Source organism: Scylla paramamosain, chromosome 17 (genome assembly GCF_035594125.1).
Source record: "Scylla paramamosain isolate STU-SP2022 chromosome 17, ASM3559412v1, whole genome shotgun sequence".
Lineage (NCBI taxonomy): Eukaryota > Metazoa > Arthropoda > Malacostraca > Decapoda > Portunidae > Scylla > Scylla paramamosain.
Window position 1 is genome coordinate 23,150,171 of NC_087167.1, and position 14,016 is coordinate 23,164,186.

General features: G+C 42.1%; 1 non-coding gene and 1 pseudogene across 1 annotated transcript; both read right to left on the reverse strand.

Annotated features, from left to right (window-relative positions):
- Positions 1 to 437: 437 nt before the first annotated feature.
- Positions 438 to 556, reverse strand: LOC135108804 (5S ribosomal RNA; annotated as a pseudogene).
- Positions 557 to 1,560: 1,004 nt separating this feature from the next.
- On the reverse strand, positions 1,561 to 1,679 carry LOC135108918 (5S ribosomal RNA). The gene has a single exon (XR_010272503.1). It is a non-coding gene; the product is annotated as a 5S ribosomal RNA (ribosomal RNA).
- Between the last annotated feature and the right edge of the window lie 12,337 nt (positions 1,680 to 14,016).

A 14,016-nucleotide genomic window follows, 5' to 3' on the forward strand; every position in this document is an offset into this window, starting at 1 on the left:
ATTAATAACAGCAATATTAAAATAATAATGTTAATACTATAAAAATAAAGAAACTTTAGATGAAAAAGAAAAACAATAAAAACAACAACTACAACAACAACAACAACAACAACAACAACAAGAACAACAATAACGACAACAACAACAACAACAACAACAACAACAACAACAACAACAACAACAGCAACAACAACAACAACAACAACAACAACAATAACAAGAATAACACCGTGAATGAGAATTAATAATAAAAGAGAGCGAGAGAGAGAGAGAGAGAGAGAGAGAGAGAGAGAGAGAGAGAGAGAGATCCTTTTATGTAAGTATTTGTAAGTATTTTATTTATCTATTTATTTTATTTTTTTGCTTGCCTTATTGCATTAAGCGAGGTAAAAAAAAATGCAAAATGATGAATGAATAAGTAAAAAAAAATGTTGGAATGCCAACAACATATGGTGTTCCCAGGCGGTTACCCATCCAAGTACTAACCGGAACCAACGTTGCTTTTTTTCGCTGATCAGACGAGGAGCGGTGTATTCAACGTTGTGTGGTCGTTGGCCTTGGTGAGCTTGAGTTTCCGACTATTAGAAGATTACACTATCTTCTTCTTCTTGTTCTTCTTCTGTTTCTCTTTTTTCTTCTTCATCTTCTTCTTCTTCTTCTTCATCTTCTTCTTCTTCTTCTTCTTCTTCTTCTTAATCTTCTTCTTCTTATTTTTTTTTTCTTCTGCTTCTTCTTCTTCTTCTTCTTCTTCTTCTTCTTCTTCTTCTTCTTCTTCTTCTTCTTCTTCTTCTTCTTCTTCTCCTTCTTCTTGTTTTTCTTCTTTTAATATTATATTTTCATTTATTTATTTATTTTTTATTATAATTATTTTATTTTATTTTTATTCTTATTATTATTTTCTTCCTCTTTTTCTTCTTCTTCTTCTTCTTCTTCTTCTTCTTCTTCTTCTTCTTCTTTTTCTTCTTCTTCTTCTTCTTATTATTATTATTATTAATTTATTATCATTATCATTATTATTTGTATAGTAATAATGATAAGGAGAAGAAGAAGAAGAAGAATTTATTATTAAGAACAATGATGATGTGAGGTGGTAGCAGTAGTTAAGTGTGCTCTCGGCCCAGGAATGTCTGGGCCAATCACAGAACTGGCTGGGACGGGGACCCGTGATCCTGATCCAGTTGCGGGATGAAGCTTGTGTAGTCACCCATCCACGTTTTGCCCAGAGCCGTTGCTTAACCTCGTTGATCTTGAAAAGAATCTATGAAAAGAATAATAAGGATATATATATATATATATATATATATATATATATATATATATATATATATATATATATATATATATATATATATATATATATATATATATATATACACACACAGAGAAAGAGAGAGAGAGAGAGAGAGAGAGAGAGAGAGAGAGAGAGAGATGCTTTATTTGTCAATGGAAGCATTTTATTATTTGTTTTTCTTTTCTGCTTGCCTTATTGCATTGTTTTATCATCAAGGGAGGGAAAAAAATGCAAAATGATGAATAAATAAGGAAATAAAAATGTTGGAATGCCAACAACATCTGGTGTTCCCAGGCGGTCACCCATCCAAGTACTAACCGGACCCAACGTTGCTTAACTTCGCTGATCAGACGAGAAGCGGTGTATTCAACGTGGTGTGGTCGTTGGCTCTGATGAGCTTGACTTATCGACTATTTGAAGATGATGTTCTCCTGCTTAGTTATGAAAGCAACGCTTTTCATAGTATAGTTATAATTATATATATATATATATATATATATATATATATATATATATATATATATATATATATATATATATATATATATATATATATATATATATATATATATATATATATATATATACATAAACCATACTGGAAGAGCAAGGAGTTAGTGTTAATAAATATATTTGTTTTTTCTTCCAACTAGAAGAGGGGAAACTGGTTATGCTACCAAATGGAAGATAGTTTCTGAAAATTAGAATATGAATTCAGTTGAAACATTACTTGATACTGAATGAATCTTGCGCATGCCTACAAGAAAAGAGTCAGGGGAGAAGGTATATTATCTCGGCATGCCTTAGCGCGCCGGAAAATCTTGCAACCCCTCCACCTTTATATTGAGTTTTATTCACATTTGTGCTTGTGTATGTGAATTTAGTCATAAATGTGCAGTTGCAGGGTCAACACTGAAACAGAAAACCTATGCATATGACCCGATAATGTTAAATTAAGTGAGAAAAACAGGGAAAATAGTAATTTACTACACGCACGACCGCTCTGGCTCAATATATACCGCGCGACAAAAATTTTGAGGCACATTCGTGAGCTTCCTGTTAGACCGTTCGGACGTCGTACTAGCAGCTCTCATCACCATGACTGGCCGCGGCAAGGGAGGCAAGGGTCTTGGAAAGGGAGGCGCCAAGCGTCACCGTAAGGTTCTGCGTGATAACATCCAGGGAATCACCAAGCCTGCTATCCGTCGTCTAGCTCGCCGAGGTGGCGTCAAGCGCATCTCTGGTCTCATCTACGAGGAGACTCGTGGGGTGCTCAAGGTGTTCCTTGAGAACGTTATCAGGGATGCTGTCACCTATACCGAGCACGCCAAGCGTAAGACCGTTACTGCCATGGACGTTGTCTACGCCCTCAAGCGTCAGGGCCGTACCCTGTACGGATTTGGTGGTTAAATCGCTCCATTATTGAGATGGTGCCAGCTATTCAGCTTGCATTATCATCATTGAATAACATCATCTCCCGGACCTTTTTAAGGTCCACAAACATGAAAAGAAAGAAGGACCATAGACTACTATTATTACTACTACTTTCTCATAACCATGTTCACTATCACTATCTGAGCTAAGAAAAGAAACCATTATTAATTATAACCATCTTTCTCACTTCATCAGGTCTTCTCCAAGTATTATTATTATTATCATTATTATTATTATTATTATTATTATTATTATTATCATTATTATTATTATTATTATTATTATTATTATTATTATTATTATTATTATTATTATTATCATTGACTTATTTCAATGATCACGCCCCTCATCGTTCTCAGTTTCTCATAAAACAAAATATACATTGAGATGAAAAAGACGCTCAACATATCACAATAGGCAACACATCTAATCAACTCTCCACTGTGACACACAGCAGGTACATTAGTAGAAATATAGTATACATATTTATTCTCGGTCACTTGCGTGCCTGACTAAATAATAATAATAATAATAACAAATAACTAACTCGAAAATAAATACACTACTTGCTTATTATTGATATACCAGTATAGTCTACACAACTCTCTAGATGTTTGAACGTGTGGCTCCGAAGAGGAGCCGGATTGATGGTGATATTGGCTGAAGGGGAGGGAGGCCCTTTATTTACTTCTTCTCAGTCTTCTTGGGAAGGAGCACGGCCTGAATGTTGGGCAGCACGCCCCCCTGTGCAATGGTGACTCCGGAGAGGAGCTTGTTAAGTTCCTCGTCGTTGCGGATGGCCAGCTGCAGGTGACGTGGGATGATGCGAGTCTTCTTGTTGTCACGGGCGGCATTGCCGGCAAGCTCAAGGACTTCAGCAGCCAGGTACTCCATAACTGCCGCAAGGTACACGGGGGCACCAGCACCCACGCGCTCGGCGTAGTTGCCTTTCCTTAGAAGGCGATGAATCCTGCCGACCGGGAACTGGAGTCCAGCACGACTGGAACGGGACTTTGACTTTCCCTTCACCTTTCCTCCCTTGCCGCGTCCAGACATGATAATGGATGTTGTGGTAGTAGTAGTAGTAGTAGTAGTTGTTGTTGTTGGTGATAAATGAGGAGCGCGAGTACTCTAACCTCGTCGGTAGCTCTGCGAGCAAGTAGTGAATTTTGGGAAAAACGGCTATATATACGCGAGATCAGATCGGCCCAGAGCGCGTCTGGACCAATCAGGACGCTCGCTGAGGTGGCGACTCCTGATCCTGAGTAGGCACGCTAATATATATACCACTTTTCAACTGAGAAAACGCACACTCGTTCTCACAGCAGTACGGCGACACTATGCCTCCCAAAGCATCAGGAAAGGCTGCCAAGAAAGCTGGCAAGGCACAGAAGGCCATTGCCAAGGGCGACAAGAAGAAGAAGCGCAGGAGGAAGGAGAGCTACTCCATCTACATCTACAAGGTGCTCAAGCAAGTCCACCCAGACACTGGCGTGTCCTCCAAGGCCATGTCAATCATGAACTCGTTCGTGAATGACATTTTCGAGCGCATCGCTGCCGAGGCATCCCGCCTGGCACACTATAACAAGCGCTCCACCATCACCAGCCGGGAAATCCAGACCGCTGTCCGTCTTCTTCTGCCTGGTGAACTGGCAAAACACGCTGTTTCTGAAGGCACCAAGGCTGTTACCAAGTATACCTCCTCCAAGTAAACAGGCGGCCAGTATACTGCTGCCAGTATAAAATAATACCCGGCTCCATTGGAGCCACACTTGAAAAGGAAAAAAGATACGATATAGACAAATGCATTATTATTATAATTATTGTTATTATTATTAATATTATTATTATTATTATTTTTATTATTATTATTATTATTATTATTATTATTATTATTATTATTATCATTATTAATAATATTAATATTGTTGTTTTTATTATGATTATTATTATAATAATTATTGTATCATTATTATTATTATTATTATTATTATTATTATTATTATTATTATTATTATTATTATGCTTATTATTATCGTGATTATTATTCTGTGGAGATAAAGAAAAGATAAAAAAAAAATAGAGATAAAGAAAGATAAAAATTCTCCCAAGTGAAAGAGATATGGCCATGGAAGAGGGAATAATAATAATAATATAAAAAAAAAAAAAGGGGGGAAGGATATTGAGTTGAAAGTCGATACCTGATACTGAAAGATGGAAAATAAATATTTTCTTCCACAAAACCAAACAGATTGTCTATGAAAATTCTTTAATGAAAGAGATGTTTGGCCCTAAAAAGGGCCTAGATATTGCTGTTATGAAGATCATTCGTGGATGACTTCTTAGGCACGCTCGCCACGGATGCGACGAGCCAGTTGGATGTCCTTTGGCATGATAGTCACGCGCTTGGCATGGATGGCGCACAGGTTGGTATCCTCAAACAGACCCACGAGGTAAGCCTCGGAAGCTTCCTGGAGAGCCATGACAGCAGAGGACTGGAAGCGGAGGTCAGTCTTGAAATCCTGAGCAATTTCACGCACCAGGCGCTGGAAAGGCAGTTTCCTGATAAGCAGCTCAGTGCTCTTCTGATAACGGCGGATCTCACGGAGAGCAACGGTTCCAGGCCTGTAACGGTGGGGTTTCTTGACACCTCCAGTGGCTGGAGCAGACTTGCGAGCTGCCTTTGTAGCAAGCTGCTTGCGGGGCGCCTTGCCACCAGTGGACTTGCGAGCCGTTTGCTTGGTACGTGCCATAGTTGTGGTAACAACAACTCACAACGAACACTCAGCTGAGTCTGCCCGCGCTTCCTTTTTTTTTTTTTTTTTTTTTTTTTTTGAGATTTGTCACGTTGGAGTGACGCGGGCCTTTGCCTTTCGGCGGCCCGGGGAAACAGGTGGTATGAAGATCTTAGGTTTGAGGTTAGTTCTTTTTCTCTTGGGCTTTTGGCAGAGCCACAGCTATCCTAACAGCAAGATGTCCGAAGACGATGGTGACGGTGTGAGTGTATGTGTGTGTGTTTGTGTTAACGAGGTGGAGGGTACGTCCGTACTAGCTCTATGAGTGTGTCTTGTGGTGTATGTCTCAGTATATCTGGAGCGGTGCCACTATTTCTGTTGAGCATTGTCCCTGTTGCTGGACAATCTTCAATGTAGTGTACGAGTGGGGACATGGTCTGTGTGTGGCAGTGTGGACAAGTGTCATAGGTGTTTTGTAACTCACTGAAGCATTTGTAACCTAGACGGAGTCTGTGTAGGTTCACTCTGGATTCCCTCTCCAGGTTTAGCGGAAGGGGGTCGGGATTTTGTAATGCCTGTAGGTACCAGTAAGCACTTGGTGATCCCGCACTGGCCCATTGTCTCATGTTGTCCCGAGCTTCCTGGCGAGTCACCGCTTTAATGTTGTTCTTCAGGCTGGAGAGACTTGGCGGTATTTTTGCAGTGACATTGGGAAGACTTAGGGCGTTTTTTGCGGCTGTGTCGGCCTCCTCGTTCCCTGGGATGCCTGTGTGACTTGGGACCCAATTGATATGCACGGCCCTGCCGTTTGCCAGGACGCGTCTGGCCGTGACCAGAATGGCAGTGATCAGGCCCACATTATCTCTTGGTGTCCCTCTTGTCAGTGCCTGGATGCAGCCCAGGGAGTCCGTGTGGATGGTGACTGGCTTCTGTCTTGGTTCAGAGTGTTGGAGCGCTTTAAGTATAGCCAGGAGCTCAGTCTGCAGAGTAGACGACCCGTCAGGAAGCCGGAAGAGAGCTGTTTCCTCCTCATGGACGAAAGCAGAAGCTGCGGTGTTGGTCTCGCGGTCAACTGAGCCGTCTGTATAGTATACATCAGCGTCTCTGGAGGGTGCTGACTGCAAGGCCTCTTCGGCTAGTGCTGAGAGCTCCGCACTGCTGAGCTTGGCCTTGGCTGTCGGTGGTTTGAGAGCTGACGTATGGGGAACATGTGGTGTCCATGGCGGTGGTGGGGTGTAATCTTCGTGTGGTGTGTCTGCTTTGAATTGAGTGAAAAAGTGTTGGACGTGTAGTGTCTTGATGCTGTCCGCTGCTGTGGAGGCCCATGTCTTCTTAGTGAACAGGTCCCTGTCCTGGACGAGGGCTTGCCTGATGCTCTCTGTCTTCTCTGACGTGGTCTCTTGTCTGAGGAGCTTGCCGAGGTGGGCGGTGCTGACGGCTTTCAGTCTTGTTGCCAGAGGAGGGATGTTGGTTTCAACTTGGAGAGTGCAAATCCTTGTCCATTTTGGTGCTCCAACCATGAGGCGCAAGGCTTGGTTTTGCAGCATCTCCAGGGAGGTGATGGCTGTTGTGCTGGCGGTGGAGAGGCATGGGGCGCCGTATTCTATGACCGACCTCACTGCTTGGATATAATAAGTTCGCAGCACTTGATAGTTGGCGCCTCTTTTCAGTCCTGTGATGGCTCTCATGATGTTCAGTCTGGCTTTTGCCTTACCTGCTGTGGCAGCGACATGGCTCTTGAAGGTGAGGTGGGGATCCATCCAAACCCCAAGATATGGATGGCTTCCCACCCATGCAATATCAGAGTCATGGAGCCGTAGTGGAGGAAGTGTCTTCCTTGAGCCAAGATGAAGTGCCTTGGTCTTCATGGCATTGATCTTCATCCCAAGACGCTGGCATTCTTGGGAGATGCGGGTGATGGCTCTTTGTGCCCTGTGTGCATATCTGGGACCTGTGGTGACGATGGCTATGTCGTCAGCATAGCATAGGATTTTTATATTGGCGCCTAGATCGAGTGTCACCAGATTTTCCATAAGGATGTTGAAAAGGAAGGGACTTAATATACTTCCCTGAGGCGTCCCATTTTTGAAGGTCTTGGTGTGGGAAGTTTTACCTTGGAAGGTGACTGTCGCTTTTCTTTCCTGAAGGAAATCCTGAGTCCATTTCAGTAGCTTGCCTTTGACTCCCCGTTTTGCAAGCGACTCCAGGATCGCTGGAGCGCTTGCAAGCTCAAAGGCCTTTTCTAAGTCCACAAAGACAACTGCTGCTTTTCTGCTAGTTACTGTTGTCATCAGCTCGGTGAGGCAGTCTCTGGTGCCTTTGTTCGGGGTGTAGGCGTATATATGTTGATGCAGGTCCCCTGTTGCAAACTGAAGGCGTGCCAGCATCATTTTCTCTGCCGTTTTTCCCAAACAGCTAAGGAGGGAGATGGGTCTATGGCTCCCCGGGTCGTTCGGTTTAGGGATCGGGACAATGTTGGCCCGTTTCCATGATAATGGCAGTCTGCCCGCGTCATACGAGGCATTAACAACTCGCAGGAGTTCTTGGTGGGCGGGTTCTCCGGCTTCTCTTATCATGGAATAGGTTATCCTGTCCGTCCCTGCTGCCGTGTCCCGACGAGGTTTTAGTGTGGCCTTGAGCTCCTGTGGTGTGAAGGGCGTGTCTGTCGGCGCCTCTTCCAAGCACGCCCTGCGGACAGTTTCCAGCCTTTCTTCTCTCAGCCGCTGTTGGAAGTCGCGTGTTTCTTGGGGTAGCTGAGTGTGGGAGCTTCTGGTGGCAAAAGAGTCTACCAGTCTGTTTGCCTCTCCATTGGGGTCTGGATGGAGTGGTGGTCTGGCAGGCACTTTCCCACTGGCCATGTGAATGTTTCTCCACATTTTTCCTAGTCTGGTGTGGGGATTCCAGGAGGAGCACCAGTCAAGCCATTTCTCAATTTTTATTTTCTTTATGGCGTCCTTTGCAATGTTGATGGCGGCTCGCAAGAGTTGTCTCGTGGTGTCTGTTTTGTACAGTCTGTGTAGTTTTCTGGCTTGATTTATCCTGTGGTTGTACTCCCGTACTTCGGGGTTATAATACCACCTGTCTTTGTGGTTTTTAGTTGTCGGTTTTGTTTTTGGAATGGCGGTGTCGGCTGCTTGGTGGAGGGCGGTGACGAGTCGTCCTTCCATTTCATCTAGTTGGTCGGTACTGGGGATGTTGTTAAGGTTCCTTTGAAAGGCATCTCGAAAACTAGACCAGTTCGCTTCTTTGATCTTCCATTTTGGGACATGTGCTGGTCTCTGTAGTTGAGGGAAGTTTAGTGTGGTGCACGTGGCGAAATGGTCACTGGAGAGATGTGGGTGTAGTCCCCATTTTGCTTCCTGGAGTAGAGTATCGGAGATGAAAGTGAGATCCAGGATGCCACCAGCTATATGTGTAGGTTCTTTGGAGTTGAGTAGTTTCACTTCTGGAAGATTGGCCATGACTTCTACGATGTGATGGCCGTTTCTGTTCTGCTGTCTTGAGCCAAAGTTCCTGTGATGGGCGTTGAAATCTCCTCCAATGAATGTATGTGTGGTGGCACATAAGGCGAGGACCTCGCTGATATCAAAGTTTTCGCTAGCTGGGTTGTTGTATATGTTGTAGACTGTGAGCTCAATATGTTGTAACTTGATGATGACTGCCACTACCTCCACCCCTTCTCCGCAATCAATAGGGTTAGCTATTTGTGTGCAAGGGATGCAATCGCGCACAAGTATTGTGCATCCCCTGGTTCGCCCTTCTTCTCGTGCACTGTGAAATGCTCTGTAGCCTCGTATTATGCGGTAGGGGTCGTGTGGAAGTATGGTTTCTTGCAGTAGTATCACATCCCTGTGTTCTGCTTTAGCGTCAGCCATCAGCAGATGTTGCTTTCCTCTGAGTCCGTTTATGTTCCATTGCAGGAAGCAGACTGTTTCATTTTGGTGGGTTGCTGGTGCTGGAGCTCGTTGTTGTTGCCGGTTGGTGGGTTGATTATTCCTTGTGCTTGTTGTTGTTGCTGCTTGGGGCGTGTGGACGTCAGACCGAGTGCCTTCTTCTCCTCCTCTATGGCTGCTGTTGCCGGGGTTTGTCCTGGGGTCGGTGGCGTTGCTTGTGTTGTTGCTGGAGCTCTGGGGGCTTGCTTCTTCAGGCTTGTTTCTATTACAGTGTCTGCGAGAGTCTCTAGTTTGTCTTCCTCTATTGTTTTGCCCAACATCGTGGCCAGTGCTCCTGCCAAGGACGCGAACATCTGCTTCAGGTCGCTCTTGGTGAGAACAAACTGTTCCTGTGGTGCTGGATATGTGGCTTGGTGTGTTGGAGCTTGCTGACTCGGAGGATGATGTGCCGGTGGTGGAGCATGGATTCTCGTTCTGGGGGCGTTGTTTCGTCTCCTTACTTCCTGTCCTAGTGCCGGAAATTCGTGAGTGCTGCCTGTGGGTGCTGTCTGGGAGTGGGCTGCTGTTGTTTGTTGTCCCCAAGTGGACGTTGCTGCCAGTGCTGGGCGGTGAGACACCATGAAGTTCTGCTGTGAAGTTTTCTGGGCGTCGACGATTGTCCTCCTGGTTATGCAGCTCCTGTGCCAAGCATGGTGGGTTTCCTGGCAGTTGGGGCATTTGGTGGTGGTCTCCTCCCCGTTCTTGTGCTTCGTGATGCAGTGGTCGGTGTCGTGATCCCCTGCACAGATCCCGCACCTGAAGGGGAAGGTGCAAATGTTTTTGTGATGGCCGAAACGCTGGCATCTGTAGCAGCGGAGGGGCTCGCGGCTGAAAGGCCTTGTGTAAAAAGTGCCCCAGCTCTCGAGATCCAGTTCGCCAGGGAGAGGCCCCTTCACCGTGATTTCGACTTGCCGAGTCGGTTCTCCATTGTAGATCCTGCATCTTTTGGCCTCCAGGACCATAGGGTGTCGTTCTATTATCGAGAGTGGCATCAATATCGGGTAGCGAAGTAGTACACCCTTGCTGGTGTTTTGGCCTGTGGGTCTGAGTTGGATCTGCTGACCGTCCACTTCTCGAAGTTGCAGTAAGTAGTCGGCAGCGTCCTGGTCGGGAGGAGTCATCAGTACTTTTCCTGAAGCCAAAAACTTCATCTGCGTGCATTTCTGATTCCTCTCCCTCATCATTTTCTGATTCACAGCTTCTGCCAGATGTACAGCTGTCTCGAAGCCGCGAGTGGGAGACACTATGATCTTCAGGGGTCCTGACGTGGTGGTGACTGCTGCTGGAGGATGTTCTGCTGGTGTTGGTGGCTGCTGGGTTGGTCGGGGGCTGGGTACATTTATTTCTTGACGGCCCGCGCTTCCCACAAAATCCCTTTATATATGAATCGGGTGGGCCCGACGACTCCAACCCTGCCTTGTGATTGGTCAGAAACGTCCAGTGAGGCTCATCGCCCACGCAGTCACCGCATGAAAGATGTGATCATTATTGTTAGTCTAATTCATTTTGTTCTTATTCTTATTCTTATTCTTATTCTTTCTTCCCTCATTCATAACAAATCTTGGAAAATATACAGCAGAACTGACATGTCATTTAAAATTCTAAGACAATTAGCAAGAAAGTTGTGATATTCTTATTTTTTTCATTCTTTTTATTCTATTTTTTTCTTATTCTTGTCATAATTAATATTGTTATCTTTATTATTTTCATTTTTTTTTATTATTCTTCCTTATCTTATTCTTATTTATCCTACTTTTAGAGAGATGAGGCTTGTGCGGTCACCCATCCAAGTTCTGCCCGGACCCCCTGCTTAACCTTGCTGATCCCGCCGTCAGCTGATTGGTCAAGAGCGGAGAACAAGGTGTTGGGAGGGCTTATTTCTCTTATTCTTATTCTTTCCTGTATTGTTGTTGCATTGTTGTGCTGAAAATGTTGGAAAATATGCACTAAAATTAACCCTTCATTCATAATTCTACGACAATTAGCAAGAGAGATATATTATTACTTTTTTCCCTTATTTTTGTTCTTTTTATTCTTAATCTTCTTTTTTTTATTATAGTTGTTATTGTTATTTTATTATTTTCGTTTTTCGTTCATTCTCCTCATTCTTATTGCTATTTTTTTCTATTCTCAGAGAGATGAGGCTTTTGTGGTCACCCATCCAAGTTCTTCCCGGACCCCCTGCTTAACTGCGCTGATCCCGCCGTTAGCTAATTGGCCAAGACCGGAGAACTAGGTGTTGGGAGGCCTTCTTTCTATTATTCTTATTCTTTCTTCCCCCATTCATATCGTTGTATTGGAAATGTTGGAAAATATACAAAAGAATTCACCCTTCTATGACAATTAGGAAGAAAGACATGGGATGCTTTCTTTCTTTTTTTTTATATTCCTTTATTGTAATTTTTCTTATTCTTGTTATAATAATTCTTACTGTTATCTTTATTACTTAAAATTTTCGTTCATTCTCCCTATTCTTATTCTTATTTTTTTTATTTATTTATTTTTTTTTCAGACAGATGAGGCTTGTGTAGTCACCCATCCAAGTATTGCCCGAAACCCCTGCGTAATCTCGACGATTTCATTTGACAATACCTATTTACTTATTTATTTATTATTATATTTATTAAAAAAAAAAAAAGAAGAAAAGAAGATGAAGAATAAGGTATGTAATCGAAATACTCTCTCTATACTGTAGCAATAGTTTAGCTGGATGTACTTGTATTGTGTCAAAAATACTTGCAATATCTGCAATTGTAACCTGCAGTGTCGGCATAATGCATAATTAAGCAATGAAAAGAAAAATTAATAAAAGAATAAATGAAAAAAAGAAAGAAAAAAAGATACAATTAACAATTAAATATATTAGCTAACCCTCTACGTTTCTTTATCACTGCAGAAAAATGGAAACATTTTAACGTAGACTTGTCAAAATTCAACTGAAATTAAGGGTTAAATAAGGATTGTCACCCCTTCCCCAGAGGATATTCATTGTCTTTTAATATATATATATATATATATATATATATATATATATATATATATATATATATATATATATATATATATATATATATATATATATATATATATATATATATATATATATATATATATATATATATATATATATTCTTTTTATTTAAAGTCTTATTTAGAGAGAGAGAGAGAGAGAGAGAGGTAACGTCCTTGAGGATAGCAGCTCGTCTACGCTCCGCTCAGTGATCAGCGTTAGAATGTAATTCCTCATTTCTTTAAAAAAAAAAAAAAAAAAAAAAAACAGAAACTTTATTTAGGGGGCTTGCTGGAAACAAACTACAATGGAGGAAAGAACAATATGTCTGCTATATGACCCACCCAGTTAAATTTTCAAGAAGCAAACGCAAGTTGGAAAATACGAGGAAGATAAATTTTCATTTATATACGTTTTATGGTAATTTCTGCCACGCCTTCCTCTATTCATCAAACGTCACTGACACTTATTCCCTTTATTTTTTACTTTACAGAATCTTTTGTAGGGCAAGACTCTAGAGGATATGTGCTTTCATAAATTCTATAATGCTTTGCTTATCATAGAGACATAAAAAAAAAAAAATAATAATAATAAAAATAAATTAATTAATTAATTTAAAAAATCAAAATAAATAGATATATAAATTAATTAATTAATCAAATAAATTTCTATGCTTCACCTTTATAGCATTCGTATGAATGTCAAAACAAAACAAAAAATATAAATATAAATATTAATATGAAAAAAAAAAATTACTAAATATATGAAAAATAGCATTACTACTACTACTACTACTACTACTACTACTGCTACTACTACTACTATTTTTTTTTTTTTTTTATGTAGGAAGGACACTGGCCAAGGGCAACAAAAATGTAATAAAAAAAATGCCCACTGAAATGCCAGTCCCATACAGGGGTCAAAGCAGTGGTCAAAAAATGATGAATAAGTGTCTTGAAACCTCCCTCTTGAAGGAATTCAAGTCATAGGAAGGTGGAAATACGGAAGCAGGCAGGGAGTTCCAGAGTTTACCAGAGAAAGGGATGAATGATTGAGAATACTAGTTAACTCTTGCGTTAGAGAAGTGGACAGAATAGAGGTGAGAGAAAGAAGAAAGTCTTGTGCAGCGAGGCCACGGAAGGAGGGGAGGCATGCAGTTAGCAAGATCAGAAGAGCAGTTAGCATGAAAATAGCGGTAGAAGACAGCTAGATATGCAACATTGCGGCGGTGAGAGAGAAGCTGAAGACAGTCAGTTAGAGGAGAGGAGTTGATGAGACGAAAAGCTTTTGATTCCACCCTGTCTAGAAAAGCAGTATGAGTGGAACCCCCCTCAGACATGTGAAGCATACTCCATACATGGACGGATAAGGCCCTTGTACAGAGTTAGCAGCTGGGGGGGTGAGAAAAACTGGCGGAGACGTCTCAGAACACCTAACTTCATAAAAGCTGTTTTAGCTAGAGATGAGATGTGAAGTTTCCAGTTCAGATTATAAGTAAAGGACAGACCGAGGATGTTCAATGTAGAAGAGGGGGACAGTTGAGTGTCATTGAAGAAGAGGGGATAGTTGTCTGGAAGGTTGTGTCGAGTTGATAGATGGAGGAATTGATTTTTT